This window comes from Macaca thibetana, chromosome 6 (assembly GCF_024542745.1).
Source record: "Macaca thibetana thibetana isolate TM-01 chromosome 6, ASM2454274v1, whole genome shotgun sequence".
NCBI lineage: Eukaryota > Metazoa > Chordata > Mammalia > Primates > Cercopithecidae > Macaca > Macaca thibetana.
The window spans coordinates 144,491,458-144,508,869 of NC_065583.1; the positions used below are offsets into that span (position 1 = coordinate 144,491,458).

Consider the following 17,412-nt stretch of genomic DNA (forward strand, 5'->3'; position numbering starts at 1 on the left):
TGGAAATTTCTTGTCTTTTGGGGTGAGGCTCAATTTCTCCCACTGGAAATCTCTTGCCTTTTCTACTACTGGAGGTTTGTGTGAGGTTCAATCCCCCACAATAGGGATGTCTCAACTCTTTGTAACCTCTAAACCACCCCGACCAAGGAGTACTTCACTGCCCCACTGTGGTTTTCTTGGTCCCAACCACCAAGGAAATACTTTACAGCTGCCACGGCTTCTCCTTCCTTGGTTTCTGCACAGAATCATCGCTGCAGTATGTGAGAATCCTTTAAGCTAGGTTGCTGGCCAGTTTATTTTTTTTCACGTTACTGAGAGCTTGGGTTATTCCTCGCACTGGGTGGGTTCTGATTTCTCACCCCTGAGGCTGCCACAAGGTGCCTGCCATCACACCTGGCTAATTTTTGTATTTTTAGTAGAGATGGGGTTTCCCCATGTTGGCCAGACTGGTCTCAAACTCCTGATGTCAAGTGATCTGCCCCCCTCGGCCTCCCAATGTACCCGGATTATAGGCTGAGCCACCACACCGGGCCGGTATGACCTGTTGAATCTGTGCAAACATGTGGCTACTTGCACTAAAGCCACAAATAGGTGTAGTGCACATTTGCCCTTTTTTCTCTTGACTTCTTAGTATGTGGATCTCTTTTCTATATTTAGAGAATTCCCTATGAACATTTCTTGCTGTCTTTCTTCCACAATAAGAAGATGGGAGTGACAGATAATCACTTTCCCAGATCACCTAACAGTTGGAAAGAAAGCACATGACCTGGGTTCAGCCAGTCAGATGTGCCTAAGCGGAACTTTGAATCTGACGCTAGTGTTGGAAAGAAGCAAGCTAAGTGGACAGTTTTTTCTGGCAATGGCTGCCATGGCTGCTCTGTCTGCCCTGTCTGTTATCTAGGGGCAAAGGCCAAGAGAGTATTCAGGACCAGTGGTGCAAGCCACAGCACCAGTATCCTGCAGAGGGGTTGGGTCTTTCCTGACTGGCATAATTATCAGGACAGCTGCTGTGCTGAATGACCTGCAACCCTTCCTTTCTGCCCATTTTCTAGACCTGGTTCTTCAGCCTTCTTAGAAATTCTGAGATGCCCAGTATCATTTTCATAAATCCTTTTTCTGTTTAAACAAGCTGGAATTGGTGTCTGATACAATGACTGTCTAACCATGTCTAACTATGTCTATGGTTGCACCTTTTGAAATTTCTGTACATAATTTTATGTTAAAAAAACATGCAAATGAATGAACAAAAATCCTTTTGTCATCTGCTGCCAAGGTCCTCAGTTCTTCCAAGGAAGCTAAAGCTGACTTGGAGTGAGGCCCTCACTTGATCTGACAATGAGCACCACTGCCAGCAGCATCAGCCCCATACTCACCTGCACGATGGACTCTGTCTCTGAGCTCACCTGCATCTACCCAGGCCCCATTCTGCATGATGAGGTGACCATCATGGAAGATAAGATAAATACCATCATTAAAGTAGCTGGTGGAAATGTTGAATGTTTCTGGCCTGGCTTGTTTGCAGAGGCCCTGGACAATATCAACATCAGGAGCCTCATATGTGATGGAGACGCTGGTGGACCTTTTCCAGCACCTGGTGCTGCACCAGTGGGAGGTCTACTTTCTCCAACACTGCAGCCCAAGCTGAAGAGAAGGAAGTGGAATCAAAGAAAGAAGAATCCAAGGAGTCTGATGATGTATGGGCTTTGGTCTTTTGTTGATGAAATCTCTTTTGTAACATGTTCAATAAAAAACCAAACTCTTAAAAAAAAAAAAAACTCTAATGTTATTTCTTGACCCATATAGGCCTAGGAGATTATGAACACAGAATTTTAATTGATATGTGTTATAATCCAACTATACCTGTGTTTTTTTATCCATCCTTGTGAAATCCAGAAAAGTAATATGAATATGGCTTGGACCTTGTTGAAGGGAGTGGCACATGGAGAGCATCATTGTAAAATACTCCTGGCCTTTCCATACCCACTTACTCCCTCCTTTTCCAAGAGGAAAGACTTACCTAATTTAAGGGTTGGAAGAAGAAACCAGGAAGTTGTGGCCCAGCCCATTCCCCTCTGTCTTGGGAGCCACCGCCAGGCTGTGTTTCCCTTACCATGTAGTAAGCTTGGAGTACCAGCCCTGTCCTTCTGAAAGAGGCTTGTCCTGGTGCACCCTTGCCTGTGCCTGGGAGGGTGAGTCTGCAATTCAGAGGTTTAGCGTTAGGAAGCCCACTGATACTGTACACACCTGGACCATGTCCTTTACTTTGACTCTTAGCAGGAATATAGGCAATACTTTGGTCTCACTCAGCAACCTTTTAAGAACTTGACAGGAGAAGAGGACAGTTTTTAAATGTAGCACTGGCAGACTCAAACGGATTTATACAAATTATTCTATTTGTACTTTCAAAGTACAATTCTAGGCTAGGCACGGTGGTTCACCATGTAACCCCAGCACCTTGGGAGGCCGAGTGGGGTGGATCGCTTGAGGCCAGGAGTTTAAGACCAGCCTGGCCAACATGGTGAAACCCCGTCTCTACTGAAAATATAAAAATTAGCTGGCCATGGTGGCACGCACCTGTAGTCCCAGCTACTTGGGAGGCTGAGGCAGGAGAATCACTTGAACCTGGGAGGCGGAGGTTGCAGTGAGCTAAGATTGCACCATTGCACTCCAGCCTAGGTGACAGAGGGAGACTCCATCTCAAAATCAAAAAAACAAAACAAAAAAGTAAAATTCTGAAAATTTAATGTATATCTAGTTTGCTACTTTTTTCTTCTTGTCTGAATCTGAATTCCTCTTTCCAGGATAGAGGAAACACATAGTAATTTAAACAGGAAAGGTTTAATATAAAGAATCATGCATTAAATGATGAGATTGGTGTACCTGGATTGACTAGTCAAGAGTGAATTCTAAAGAATACAGGAATAGCAGATATAAGGAGCAACCACTATCCCTAGGTCTGTTAGGTGAGATGGAGCATCCAAGGAAAAGCCCCTACACTGGGCTGAGAGCCAGACTTTGTTGGAGAGAACTTGGCTGTGGCTCACGGAAAGGCACAGAAGTCACTATGGTGGCATGTCCTCTGAAATTTGTGGAAATTTATCCTCCAGGGTGCTGGGGAAAATTGTTGGAGCTCACCAGAGGCATTGGGCTACAAAGGCTACAAAGCTGCTCAAGACCAGGGGCTGGTGTTGGGAAGGGGAGGTCTGCTGGCCTCTGGGGGCTACTGCCTCATCCCACATCCCATACACTAAACTCTTGCAGGAGCCTGCTGAGAGGAGCATGGGGAATCAGAAAGCAAAACCCCTTTTTGCCTCTTGTAATGTCTTTCTAGAACTCTTCCACTGACAAAGCTTAACATCGTGCCAGCTGGCAAAGGAAAAACCTTTGAAGGTTCCAGAACTGTTTTCACAGGGCAGGGAAATTCAGAGTGAATTTGGAGCTGAGAGGAAACAAACCCATAACCAATACCCCTAGATATTGATTTGGCTTTTTCTTATGGTACTATTAAGTTAATTGTATCTTCTGACACTAACATCCACTTTTGAAAATTCAGAATAATCCAGCACTAAAGTAGTGAACGTCTGTGCTTACCCAATGGCCTCTTTTGGGAATCTGGAGTTGAATTTTTGTATTTTCTGTTGTTCCCATAAGGAATATTGAGAATTTTTTTCTTCCAATAGCTTGTTACATACTCAGACGATACTGATAGGTTCTGCTAGATTTTTCAATCCCTCTTTTATTTCCTTCCCAAGAAAATCTTGCTCCTGTTGTTTTCTCTCTTTGGCTTCCTATTCTTATGATTTTTTACAAAGTCCACGTACTATCATTTCAGTCAGTTTTCACAAGTGAGCAAATCTCAATGTATATTCAATTCATATTTTACTTGGAATTCTCTGTCCTGGTTTTAGGTGGCTCATCTGCTAAAGGAGGTAGCCCACCTGCTCTCATCCTCAGAAACTGTTATCAGTCCATGCTGCCTCCAACTTCATAGAGCACATGTCACATTCTTAAGAGTCCCATGGAAGCCCCATCTCATTTGAGGGGAAAAAAAATCAAAGCATACCTCTCTCCAAAGAAACCTTCCTCACTAACTTGTCTCTTGAGCACTCCTCTTTCAACTCATTCAGGGTTCAACCAGAGAAACCGAACCAACAGGAGATACATAGTCAAAGATTTACTGCAAGCAATTGACTTATGCAATTGTGGGGACTGCCTAGTCAGATCTGGAAAGCAAGCCATCAGGAATGGCAGGCTGGAACTTCAAGCAACAGCTGCAGCTGCACTCCACACGTGGAATTGCTTTTTCTTCAAGGAAGTCTCAGCTTTGCTTTTCAGGCTTTTCAACTGGTTGAATCCAGCCCATCCAGATTATCTAGATGATGACCCTAATGTCAACTGCTATGAACTTTATGTCTACCAAATTCCTTCTCAGCAACACCTAGATTAATGTTTGATTGAATAACTGAGAACTGTAGAGTAGCCTAGCCAAGTCGACCCATAAAACTAACCATCATACCCTTATTATGAGTTGGGTGTTTTTAGAATTGTGAATCCAAACCAATGCTTGAGCATTTCCTTTGAAAATTTGCATCTCCAGCATTTCTTACAACAAATAATATTTTTCCAAAAAGTGATCCAGAAGTTGGAAGAAGCTCTTCACAAACATGATAGTGTTTAATGACTGGATATTGAATTGTGGGCTTTTTTCAGTTCAAGGATAATTTCTACAGCAGAATAAAAACTGCTATCAAAGAGCTGTTGCCAACTATCAATGGTGATACAAGGATGGTTTTGTGTTCAACTGAAACCCAGCTGAATTTATAATTATGTAGGAAATAAACAGTTAATATGGTTACACAATAGAAACAGTACCACACATTGTAACTAAATTATACTATGTATGCCTACACTACCATTGTAACTTTTGGAATAATGATTATACTATTTGCCTTATTGCTTTTTGAAGTATGGGATTTTAGTGCATACCTTGTAGACCTCAAAACCCATGAAGGGTCTCAAAGAAGCTGGCTGGATAAAAGCCTGCTGTGGGGGCCTTTTTATTCTCATAGATTGGGATTATCTAAATTCAACCTATTCTCTGTTTACAAACTCCAACTAGAGCAGCTATGCGACTTTATGCCTTCAGACTCTTGGTTTTTCATTTCTCCCTGTCCCTCCCCCACCTTTTAGAGTAAGCCACAGCTTTTCTGATTGAAAGAGTGAAAGGCCAGTGCATATAATGACAAACTGATGATAACCTCACATTGACAGTAGGGGGTGAAGGGGTGGCATGGGGTTGGAAGATCAGCTGTTATCAATTTGCACAGCAAGTATTATCTCCTGATAAGATGCTGGTGAATGCAGGGGAGTGAGACTCATTGCTCATCTTTGGATATGAAATCTATTAGGGAAGAAACATTGCCACTATTCCCTTAGATGCTACAGTAGCATAGCCTCTTCACCCAGGCGTCCCAAAAGCTTGGCGTGAAGATTTCAGCAAACATGTCTTAGAAAATGAGGAGGAGTCTAAATCAGTCATGGGATAAAAGTATTGAATCATTGACAACACACACTCGACTTTAGTTCTTTGGAGGGTTTTGTTTTTGTTTTTAGCTTGAAGATTTTCTTTTAATATTCAGTTTTTTTAAAAAAACAATGGATCTGCACTGTTAACTGATGGAGACTCCACTGTGATTCACTCGTTTACTTAAAAACATTTCAGGGATGTCTGTAAATTTCAGTGTTATATGTCATGAAAAGTGGTGTTGATTGATCTAAAGAGGGACCAGAAATAATTTTTGCTCTTCCAAATACTGAAGGAAAAAAGATAATTGATTTATACTGTGTTTTAAAAAAATGTGTAGATAAGCCCCCCAGTATATTTAACCTTAAAATTTATTTTAAATATATTCTTTTATTATTATAAGGGAAATACAGATGGCTGATAAATACCAAAAAGATGTAAATGCAGCTTAATTTTAAAAGCACAAAGAGATTCTGGTTTGCAGTGCCACAATCTCAATGTTTTTATAGTTGCTGAACTAACTAATGTGATTATTGAGTTTACAGATTTCAAAACTGTCACTGTTAAGGTATCTACTGTTTTTATGAAGTCAAATTTATGCTGCCTCAGAAACCTCTGGGTACTGAAATGGTAACACGGAAGAAAAGAGGTCACTTTAAAATATTGGTGAGTCATGAAGATTAAAAAAAAGGATCAGTTTGCAAATACTCATAAAAAGAAAGGGTTATTGAAATAATTATTGAACAGCACATTTAATCTCTGAAAAGTAATTTCATATGGGTTGAACTTTTAAGGTTGGATTATTATAATTTTGATATTTGGTCAAAATTTTGTACCTTAAGTTATTTAGAGCCAGATTTAACATCATGAACATTATGTGACTTTGTCTTTACTACAAATATGTGGAACTGCAACCAGATATATTGTTCTCTAAAACTTGTTGATTGCAAAATACAGTTCTGTAAACAAAACCCATATGTATATATAAATGTTAATTTTGCAGAAGTTTGGAAATTATAACCATAGCATTTAAGTTTGAGTCTGTATTGGACAAATAAACATCATGTTTTTCAAATGATTTAAAGTTACTTTTATTTACCTCTTAAAAAAAAAAAAAGAAAATCTGCATCCCATTCTGACACTCACTTTGGAACTTTATACTTATCATACTAAGTTAATTTCCATATGTACTATCTTGATGATCAGGATAAGAGAGTATTCCAAACTAATGGGCCTCCTGTTTGTAGAGTTTCCTGAAGTTCCTAGCTCACCATCCTCTTGCTCCATAACTCACTGCTCAGGACATCTCCTGGCCTTCTTTGTTCTTAAACTGGCTGCAAGTTCTGCAGTTATGGCCTAACCCCTATGCATGTCTCATACCTCTTGGCTCACATTTAAGTATTCTTTTGGCTATGCTTATGTTGTACTGCTTCAGCCCCACATTCTCAAAGACCACTTTGGATTTCCCAGTGTGTTCCCACCTCATTCAAGGTACATGCCTTCCTCCAATCTAGCTTATGTGCTGCCTCTACACTGTGGGTAAAGGATGGCTCTACCTTCTCACCATTCTGACCTGGAGAACACCAAGCCAGGTAAAGGTCCCACATCTTCTCTGTTAGTGGCACAAACCAGGCATTCCCCATTTCTTAGGGAATTAAATACCAAAGCTACAGCCATCCAAAGTCCTTTGTTCATAGTATCCTGGCCTATTCTTGCAGAATTTTCTTACCAAACCAAATTATTTGCTCTTCCTCAACTTCAATCTATATATTCCCACATTTCTGACTTGACTTTTGCTCTTCTTCTGTCTAGAATGCCTTGCCACCCCATCTCTACCCACCAAAGTCTCACCCATCCTTCAAAACCCACTGCAAATGATACCCCACCCATGAATCTTTTCTTGATATCTTTGCCTGGATGTCATGTCACCTTTCTCACTACCTCTTATGGCACATATGCTACTCTTGCTTACATTATAGTTATTCCACATATTGGTGTTATTTCCCTCCCATCCCTACATTGGAAGCTCCTTGGGGACAGGTGTTATTCTTGCCCATGTTTCTATTGTCTTCAGCATCTAGCACAACGCCTTGCCCAAAGTAGACGCTTAAATATTTTCTTAAATAAATATAGTTGATCTGGGTAATTATTTCCCTAAAAATTATGTGTGATAAACTGCACATATGATCTCTAAAGCAAGAACCATGGATTTGAGCCTACCCTTTTCAACCTTACCTTTTCTGGCTCTTATCCTCTTCATCTTTAAAATGAGAGATTTTCCAAGTACTTGCCACATTCTTAAGTTCTATGATTTTTCAATATCTAAAATAAGAATGCCCCTTGTTTTCACAGTTCCAAAGTAATTTTATTCTGAGGAAAACCAGCCCCTCATAATTCAACGTTATTTCACATAGGTTCTTTTCTATTTACCTAAGTGTCAGCCGGTCTGAGAAATAAAGGGAAAGAGTACAAAAGAGAGACATTTTAAAGCTGGGTGTCCAGGGGAGACATCACATGTTGGCAAGTTCCGTGATGCCCCCCAAGCCACAAAACCAGCAAGTTTTTATTAGTGATTTTCAAAGGGGAGGGAGTGTACGAATAGGGTGTGGGTCACAGAGATCACATGTTTCACAAGGTAATAAAATATTACAAGGCAAATGGAGGCAGGGCGAGATCACAGGACTGGGGTGAAATTAAAATTGCTAATGAAGTTTCGGGCATGCATTGTCATTGATAATATCTTATCAGGAGACAGGGTTTGAGAGCAGACAACCAGTCTGACCAAAATTTATTAGGCAGGAATTTCCTCGTCCTAATAAGCCTGGGAGCAGTATGGGAGACTGGGGTTTATTTCATTCCTTATCTACGTAAAAGACAGATATTCCCAGAGCAGCCGTTTCAGAGACCTCCCCCTTGGAACACATTCTGTTTCTCAGGGCTGTTCCTTGCTGAGAAAAAGAATTCAGCGATATTTCTCCTATTTACTTTTGAAAGAAGAGAAATATGGCTCTGTTCCAACCAGCTCTCAGGCAGCCAGACCTAATGGTTATCTCCCTTGTTCCCTGAACGTCGCTGTTATCCTGTTCTTTTTTCAAGATGCCCAGATTTCATATTGTTTAAACAATTTGTGCAGTTAATGCAATCATCACAGGGTCCTGAGGTGACACACATCCTCAGTTTACGAAGATGAGGGGATTAAGAGATTAAAGTAAAGACAGGCATAGGAAATCACAAGAGTATTGATTGGGGAAGTGATAAATGTCCATGAACTCTTCACAATTTATGTTCAGAGATTGCAGTAAAGACAGGCATAAGAAATTATGAAAGTATTAATTTGGGGAACTAATAAATGTCCATGAAATCTTCACAATTTATGTTCTTCTGCCATGGCTTCAGCCAGTCCCTCCATTCGGGTTCCCTGACTTCCCACAACAGAGCAGAGACATGGTATTTTATCCAACTGTTTGAATTGTTGAGGTGATGGTAAGTAGGTGGGACTGGTAGGACTGCCCTACCCTGTCCTGCCCTGTTTTGCTTTGCCTGGGGCAGCTTGCCTACAAGAATGATTACAGGTGACATGTGAACAAATGAAGGGAAGGAAAAGAATTAAAGGGACTGAGCATGGTGGCTCATGCTTGTAATCCCAGGACTTTGGGAGGCTGAGGCAAGTTGATTGCCTAAGCACATCAGTTCGAGACTAGCCTGGGCAACATGGTGAAACCCTGTCTCTACTATTATACAAAAATTTAAAAATATATAAAAATTGAAAATAAAAATACAAAAATTAGCCAGGCATGCTGGCATGTTTTATGGTCCTCACTATTCGGGAGGCTGAAGTGGAAGGATCACCTGAGCCCAGGAGCTGGAGGTTGCAGTGAGCCATGATCATGCCACTGCACTCCAGCCTGGCTGACAGAGCCAGATCCTGTCTCAAACAAAACAAAACAAAGCAAAACAAAAAAAACCAAAGAGAGCGAGTGAGAGAGAGAGAGACAGAGAGAGAATTGAAGGTACTGTCTTGAAAAGAACAGGTGAACTGGAATTTCCAGGTCTTGAAGAAAGAGATGGAGAATGTATCAATGAGTGAAATCAAAACAAAAAAAGACTTCTTGGGGATGTGAGAATTGGATTAAATAAAGTATTCTTCTGATTTTTTAAAGTACACTTTTAATTTTAGAGTAGTTCTAAGTTTACAGCAAAATTACGAATGTTATATGGGGTTCCCATATATTCCACACCCCATTTCCCCAGTTGTTAATGTCTTACATACCGTGCATTTGTCATAACTAATGAACCAATACTGACACATTTAGAATTAACTAAATTCTATGCTTTTATTCAGATTTCCTCTGTTTTTACCTAGTGTTTTCTTTCTGTTCAGGATCCCCTCCAGGATACCACATAACACCACATTATTATATCACCTTAGGCTGTGGCGATTTCTCAGGCTTTCCTTGTATTTGATGACCTTGGCAGTTTTGAGAAATGCTAGTCAACTATTTTGTAGAATGTTCCTTAATTGGGGTTTGTCTAATGTTTTTCTCATGGCAAGACTGGGGTTATAGGTTTTCTGGAGGAAGACCACCGAGTTTAAAGTGCCATTCTCATTAAATCATACCAAGGGTACATACTATCAACATGACTTATTGCGGTTGATGTTAACCTTGATCATCTGACTGAGGCAATGTTTATCAGAGTTTTCCACTATAAAGTTACTCTTTTCCCACTTTCTATACTGTGTTCCTTAAAAGGGAATCACTGTGCTCAGCCCATACTTTAAGGGCGGTACACCTCTGACTTATTTATTTATTTATAGACAGGGGTCTTGCTCTGTCACCCAGGCTGCAGTACAGCAGTATGATCAAGGCTCACTGCAGCCTTGAACTCCTAGGCTCAAGAGATCCTCCTGCCTCAGCCCTAACCTCCCTGCCCCCACCCCACATAGCTGGGACTACAGGTATGTGCCACCAAACCCAGCTTTTTTTTTTTTTTTTTTTTTTGAGACAGAGTCTTTGTTGCCAAGGCTGGAGTGCAGTGGCACGATCTCGGCTGATTGCAACTTCTGCCTCCTGGGTTCAAGTGATTTTCCTGCCTCAGCCTCCCAAGTAGCTGGGATTATAGGCATCTGCCACCACGCCTGGCCAACTTTTTGTATTTTTAGTAGAGATGGGATTTCACCATGTTGGTCAGGCTGGTCTTGAACTCCTGACCTCAGGTGATTCACCCACCTTGGCCCCTTGCCAAGTGCTGAGATTACCTGCATGGGCCACTGTGCATGGCCTATTTTTTCTTTTTAGGGATGGATCGCACTATGTTGCCCAAGCCGGGATTACAGGTGTGAGCCACCATGCCAAACTGACTTTAATTTGTAATATCCCCCAGATTTATCTTGTTTTTCTCACAACCTCATTATCACTCTGGCCCTATCACTTCTCCTCCTCTCTTCCATTCCCCGATGTAGCAGGATTTCCCCTGTGACAGATGAATTCCTATGAAAAAAGTATACATTTCTCTCTACCTCCCTTCTATAGAAATATGGCATTAGTCAGCTACTACTATAAAACAAGTCAGCTACAATTATAAAACACCCCAAAGCTCAATGATTTAAAACAGCAATCATTTATTTGCTCACCTCTGCAGGTTAGCAAGGGGTCAGCTGATCCAGAGTGGGTTCAGCCAAATGGCTCTGTTCAATGTATGGGTCTGGCCAGTTTAGATCTGTGCTGGGGTGTTTTCATTCTAGGACCCAGAATGGAGGGAGTTGCTACCCAGAATGGAGGGTTCTTATGGCAGTGACAGAGTGTAAGAGGGCAAGCACCACTGCACAAATACTCTTCAAGCCCCCCTTTGCATCACAACTGCTAACATGCCAAAGTTAGTCATGCGCTCAATTCCAAAGTCAAGGCGATAAGAAATTTTTTGTGGGAGGAACTGCAAAGCCACTTGGCAAAGGGTGTGCATACAGGGAAGGACAAAAAACTGGGGCCAATGATTCAGTATACGATAGACCATCATAATAGACTCCAATTTCAGTGCAGGGAAGAACCACTTCTTTGACACCATTCAGGATAGTGAAGCCAGTCAGAAGAGAGTAAGAGCTCTTGTCACTGATCTTTCGCCATGGCATTGGGGAAGTAGGCTTGGTGGAAGGTGAAGCAGAAGGGGAAAACAACAAAAGCAAAAACATGATCAAGCTCCCAAATTATTTTTATTTCCAAAAGCTGTGGCTATACTTTATTTTTTACTCTTGTGCTCTTTCTCTTACTCTAACCCACCCAGGTCTCTGATGTTCCTGAAGGAAAGGAAAAAAAAAGGTGGGGTGGGAAGTGTAGGCTACATTTTCTCACACTTCTCCAAAATCCAGTCTAAATCAATGAAACAGGAGCTAATTTCATGCAGTGAAAAAAATAATTGATGTGACTGCAAGACAGGGGCACGTTATTTTGATGTTCAGTTAAGGTATCTTGTAATTCCACCAAACTCACTCAAAAATTTCCTTTCTTCAGTGTGACACTCCCACCTCCACCTAGGGCCCAAGGGTATTGCCCCAACTGTGCTCAGGGACAGGCCTTGTTTCTGCTGCCCTGTCACTACCTCAGCTACTAATGACCCACACGAACTTGCTGCTTTTAGAGGCACAGATGTCTTCTGTTCTATTAGTGACAGCCCCTAATGTCACCACTCAGGCCTTGTGAAGATACAGCTCCTCTCAGCAATTCGTTCTGAAGCACAATACAGTCCCTTCCCCAACTTCCACAGCATGGATGAGGCAAAGCTGTAATATTTAATAGGTGCTCAAGTGTGTCAAATGACAAATTACAAAAAATTTAGTTGAAATATCTTAATTGGCTTTTGTTTGGAATTCTAGAATCAGGCAACACCTCATTGTATAAAGTAGAATGAGTGTTGCCATGAGCTGAACAGAGGAAACTGGCTTTATAGACAGAAAAGGTCATAAAAAAGCAAAAACAGAGAACAAAAAGCAGATTGGTCATTTCAAACTTACTTTCCTTATAAAGGTTAAGGCAGAGGGGACTTACTTATGTCAGCCAAAACTGGCCTGTTTGAAGATTTGGCTATCTTTCTCTCTTCTCATTTGTTGGAAGGTCAGATAAACAACTTAGTTTCTATTTGGTGGTGTGGAACTTCAGCAAAAGTAACTTCATTTTGGTTTGATCTGTTGGACCTTGTGCAGGAGATCAGTCCAAACCATTGGCCTTCAATAAATTTTATGCAGCAACTGCTGGGAATTAGGTCTTCAGCAAAACAGAGGTAATAGTTACTGAGCAATGCTTATATCAAGCACTGTGCTTTATATTAAATCCTCACAACCTTTTAAGCAAGTTTTTAAAAATATCTATTTATAGATCAACAGACCAATGGTAATTACAAGGATTTTAATCAAGGGCTGTCTGACCAAAATAGTCCCATACTTTTTCTACTAAAATCATTTTTGCAAAGATTATGACAGCAAGAGAGGTCTAGTATGCCTGACTCTGTCTTGCTTCTAGCTTCACAGGCTGACTGTCCTCACTCACTCCTGGGCAAAAGCCAAGCTAACTATAAGAAGAATTTAATTTATAGTTTAGTTATAAAGTCAGAATAATAATAATCCCTTCCTAAAACTGATCCCCTCATTGTTCAGGGACTGAAACCATGTTTGTAAGACTAATGAAAGGCCACAAGATTAGGATTATGAAAGGGGCCTGCATTCTGCTAAAATGTAGGTATAGCTAAATGATAAGTTGCTGAGACCAGCTCGGTTGTGAAGACCCTAACCCAGTGGTGCTAGAGGAATTAAGACAAAGACACAGAAATATAGTATGGTGTGGGAATTAGGTGACTCATAGCCTTCAGAGCTGAGATCCCTGAACAGAGATTTACCCACATATTTATTAACGGCTAGCCAGTGATAAGCATTGTTTCTATAGATTATAGATCAACTAAAAGTATTCCTTATGGGAAACAAAGGGATGGGCTCTGGCTAGTTATCTGCAGCAGGAACATGTCATTAAGGCACAGATCGCTCATGCTATTGTTTGTGGCTTAGGAACACCTTTAAGCGGTTTCTGCCCTGGGTGGGCCAGGTGTTCCTTGCCCTCATTCTAGTAAACCCACAGCCTTCAGCGTGGGCGTCATGGCCATCAGGAACATGTCACAGTGCTGCAGAGGTTTTGTTTATGGCCAGTTTTGGGGCCAGTTTATGGCCAGATTTGGGAGCCTGTTCCCAACAATAAGCAGCCATTGTTCACCTAGATTGTTTTTGTATAATACCTTACTGCTCAGGAGTCATGTGGCCAGAGATCACAAGATTTGTAACTTCCTCAATTGCTCCTATACATAACATCACTATTGTAAGACCTAAGACTGGTCTTTTGAGATTTTATTCTGACTTTTGCATTTTGGCAACTGAATGACACCCCCCCCAGTTCTGTGACTTATGACTCAAAATCAGTCCCATGGCCCCTACCTAGAGGCAGATTCAATGCATGAGGACCATTTTCCACATCCCTATGATTTCATCCCCAACTAATCAGCAGCACCCATTCCCTAATCCTCTGCCCACCAAATTATCCATAAAAACTCAGGATTCAGGGTTCTCAGGGAGGCTGATTTGAGTAATAAAGAACTCCTGCCCTCCCACCTGGCTGGCCTTGTGTAAACTAAACTCTTTACTGCATAATGCTGTCTCAGTGAATTGGTTTATCCATGCAGCAGACAAGAAGACCCTTGTGGGCAATTACACTACCAGGTAATGCCGCACAAATGAAAACTCAAATGTCAACATTGGCTTTATGAAATAATATTCTCCCTTGGTCCCCAGACCCATGTAAAAAAATGAAATAATAATAATATTCATTTTTATCACGTGATTTTTTGGGAATTTTTTTTAAATTTTAGGTTCAAGCGCAGGTTTGTTATATACGTAAACTCGTGTCACGGGTGTTTGTTGTACAGATTATTTTGTCAGCCAGGTACTAAGCCTCATACCCAATAGTTATTTTATCTGCTCCTTTCCTTCTACCCACCCTCTACCCTCAGGTAGGCTCCCATGGCTGTTGTTTCCCTCTTTGTGTCTATGTGTTTACATCATTTAGCTCCCACTTAAAAATGAGAACATGTGGTATTTGGTTTTCTGTTCCTGCATTAGTTTGCTAAGGATAATGGCCTCCAGCTTCATCCATGTCCATGCAAAGGACATAATCTCCTTTTTTTCATGACATAGTATTTCATGGTGTATATGTACTAAATGCAAAATGATTTGCATTTTTCTAATGATTAGTGATATTAAGCTCTTTTTTCATATGCCTGTTGGCCACATGTATGTCTTCTTTTGAAAAGTGTCTGTTCATGTCCTTTGCCCACTTTCTAATGGTTCTTTTTATTATAAATTTGTTTAAGTTTCTTATAGATTCTGGATATGATACCTTTTTATCTTCAACTTTTATTTTAAGTTCAGGGGTACATGTGCAGGATGTGCAGGTTTGTTATATAAGTAAACACATGCCATGTTTGGCATGTGGTTTGATGCACAGATCATCCCATCACCTAGTTATTAAGCTCAGCATCCATTAACTATTTTTCCTCCTGCTCTCCCTCCCCTGGCATCTCCTGACAGGACCCAGTGTGTGTTCTTCCTCCCCATGTGTTCTCATCATTCAGCTCCCACTTATAAGTAAGAATATGCAGTGTTTGGTTTTCTAGACCTGTGTTAGTTTGCTAAGAATAATAGCCTCCAACTCCATCCACGTCCCTGCAAAGGACATGATCTTGCTCCTTTTTATGGCTGCATAGTATTTCATGGTGTATATGTACTACATTTTCTTTATCCAGTCTATCATTGATGGGCATTTAGGCTGATTCCATGTCTTTGCTATTGTGAATAGGGCTACAATGAACATGCATATGTATGTAACTTTATAACAGAATGACTTATATTCCTTTGATAGCCATTCTGTCTGGAGTGAGATGGTTATTTCATTGTGGTTTTGATTTGCATTTCAATATGAGACCTTTGTTGCATGCATAGTTTGTAAATATTTTCTCTCATTCTGTAGGTTGTCTATTTACTCTGTTGATAGTTTCTTTTCCTGTGCAGAAGCTCTTTAGTTTAATTAGACCCTATTTATCAATTTTGCTTTTATTGCAATTGCTTTTGGCATCTTCATCATGAAATCTTTGCCAGTTTTTATGTCCAGAATGGCATTGCCTAGGTTGTCTTCCAGGGTTTTTACAGTTTTGGGTTTTACATTTAAGTCTTAATCCATCTTGAGTTGATTTTTATACATGGTGTAAAGAAGGGGTCTAGTTTCAATCTTCTGTATATGGCTAGCCAGTTATCCAGCACTATTTATTGAATAGGGATTCAATAAATAGGATTTCAACAGGGATCCCTTCCTCATTGCTTATTTTTGTCAGCTTTGTTGAAGATCAGATAGTTGTAGATATGTGGCCTTATTTCTGGGCTCTCTATTCTGTTACATTGATCTATGTGTCTTTTTTTTGGTACCAGTACTATGCTGTTTTGGTTATTGTAGTCCTACAGTATAGTTCAAAGTCCGGTAAAGTGATGCCTGCAGCTTTGTTCTTTTTGCTTAGGATTGCCTTGGCTATTCAGGCTCTTTTTTGGTTCCATATGAATTTTAAAATAGTTTTTTCTAGTTCTGTGAAGAATGTCATTGGTAGTTTGATAGAAATAGCATTGAATCTGTAAATTGGTTTGGGCAGTATGACCATTTTAATGATATTCATTCTTTCTAACCATGAGCATGGAATGTTTTCCACTTGTTTGTGTCATCTCTGATTTCTTTGAGCTGTGTTTTGTAATTCTCATTGTAGAGATCTTTCACCTCCCTTGTTAGCTGTACTCCCAGGTATTTTATTATTTTTGTTGCAACTATGAATGGGATTACATTCCTGATTTGGCTCACAGCTTGGTTGTTTTTGGTGTATAGGAATGCTAGTGATTTCTGTATGTTGATTATGTGTCCTGAAACTGCTGAAGTTGTTTATCAGCATAAGAAGCTTTTGGGCCAAGACTATGGGGTTTTCTAGATAAAGAATCATGTCATCTGCAAAACTTTTCTACTTCATTTACAATTTCATTACAGTTATAAAAATATTATTTACCCCATAGTTTTCAGGTATATATAGTTTATAAAAAAACAGACTCACTTTCAGCTACTAAGTTGTGTGTATGTTTTAAATAATAATTGCTAACTCTATGAAAATGCATGCAAGATTATTAAAACTAATGTTTTACTTGAATTATTTACATAGCAGTCATTGTGAATATGTTTGCTCCAGAAATAAATAATATCTGTTGTGTCTTCACTACTTCTGATTTCTTATACAGCAATATGGAGTAATTGACCTGATTTTAACATTTGATTTGGAGAATTAGAAATGCTGAGTTTCTCATTTTACACCTGAAAAGTAACCTGAGCCCATTTTGGAGTGAGGAGCTATTTCTGACATAAAAGATTGATATATATACGTACTGAGTGGTTCATCCAACTAAAATAAGATTTGTTCAGGCATGTCCTTTCAGGGAATCAGAACCTTGCAGTTGTCACCCGTGATCTACATGATTCAGATACCTGAAATAATATCTTATGCAACCAGTATGATTTGTTCTACTTACTTGGGGTGCACATACACTAACATTTATTTTTCCAGTCAATTCATTGGAAATCAATTTACCTTTATTTACAAGAACTAGAGTATTTCCTTTTCAAGGTCTCTTTATATCCTCCACCTGAATAGTCCAAGAATTCAGTCCAAAGCAGGGCACTTTTGTTTTCCAGATATGAGGCAGAGAGAGAGATTTCAGTCTACCAGCATGGTTGCTATGGTTGCTGTGGTTGCTACCACAGTGTTATGTTACT

The 17,412-nt window shown here is 40.2% G+C and overlaps 1 pseudogene; it reads left to right on the plus strand.

Annotated features, from left to right (window-relative positions):
- Window positions 1-1,184: 1,184 nt before the first annotated feature.
- Window positions 1,185-1,750, plus strand: LOC126956500 (60S acidic ribosomal protein P1-like; annotated as a pseudogene).
- Window positions 1,751-17,412: the final 15,662 nt, after the last annotated feature.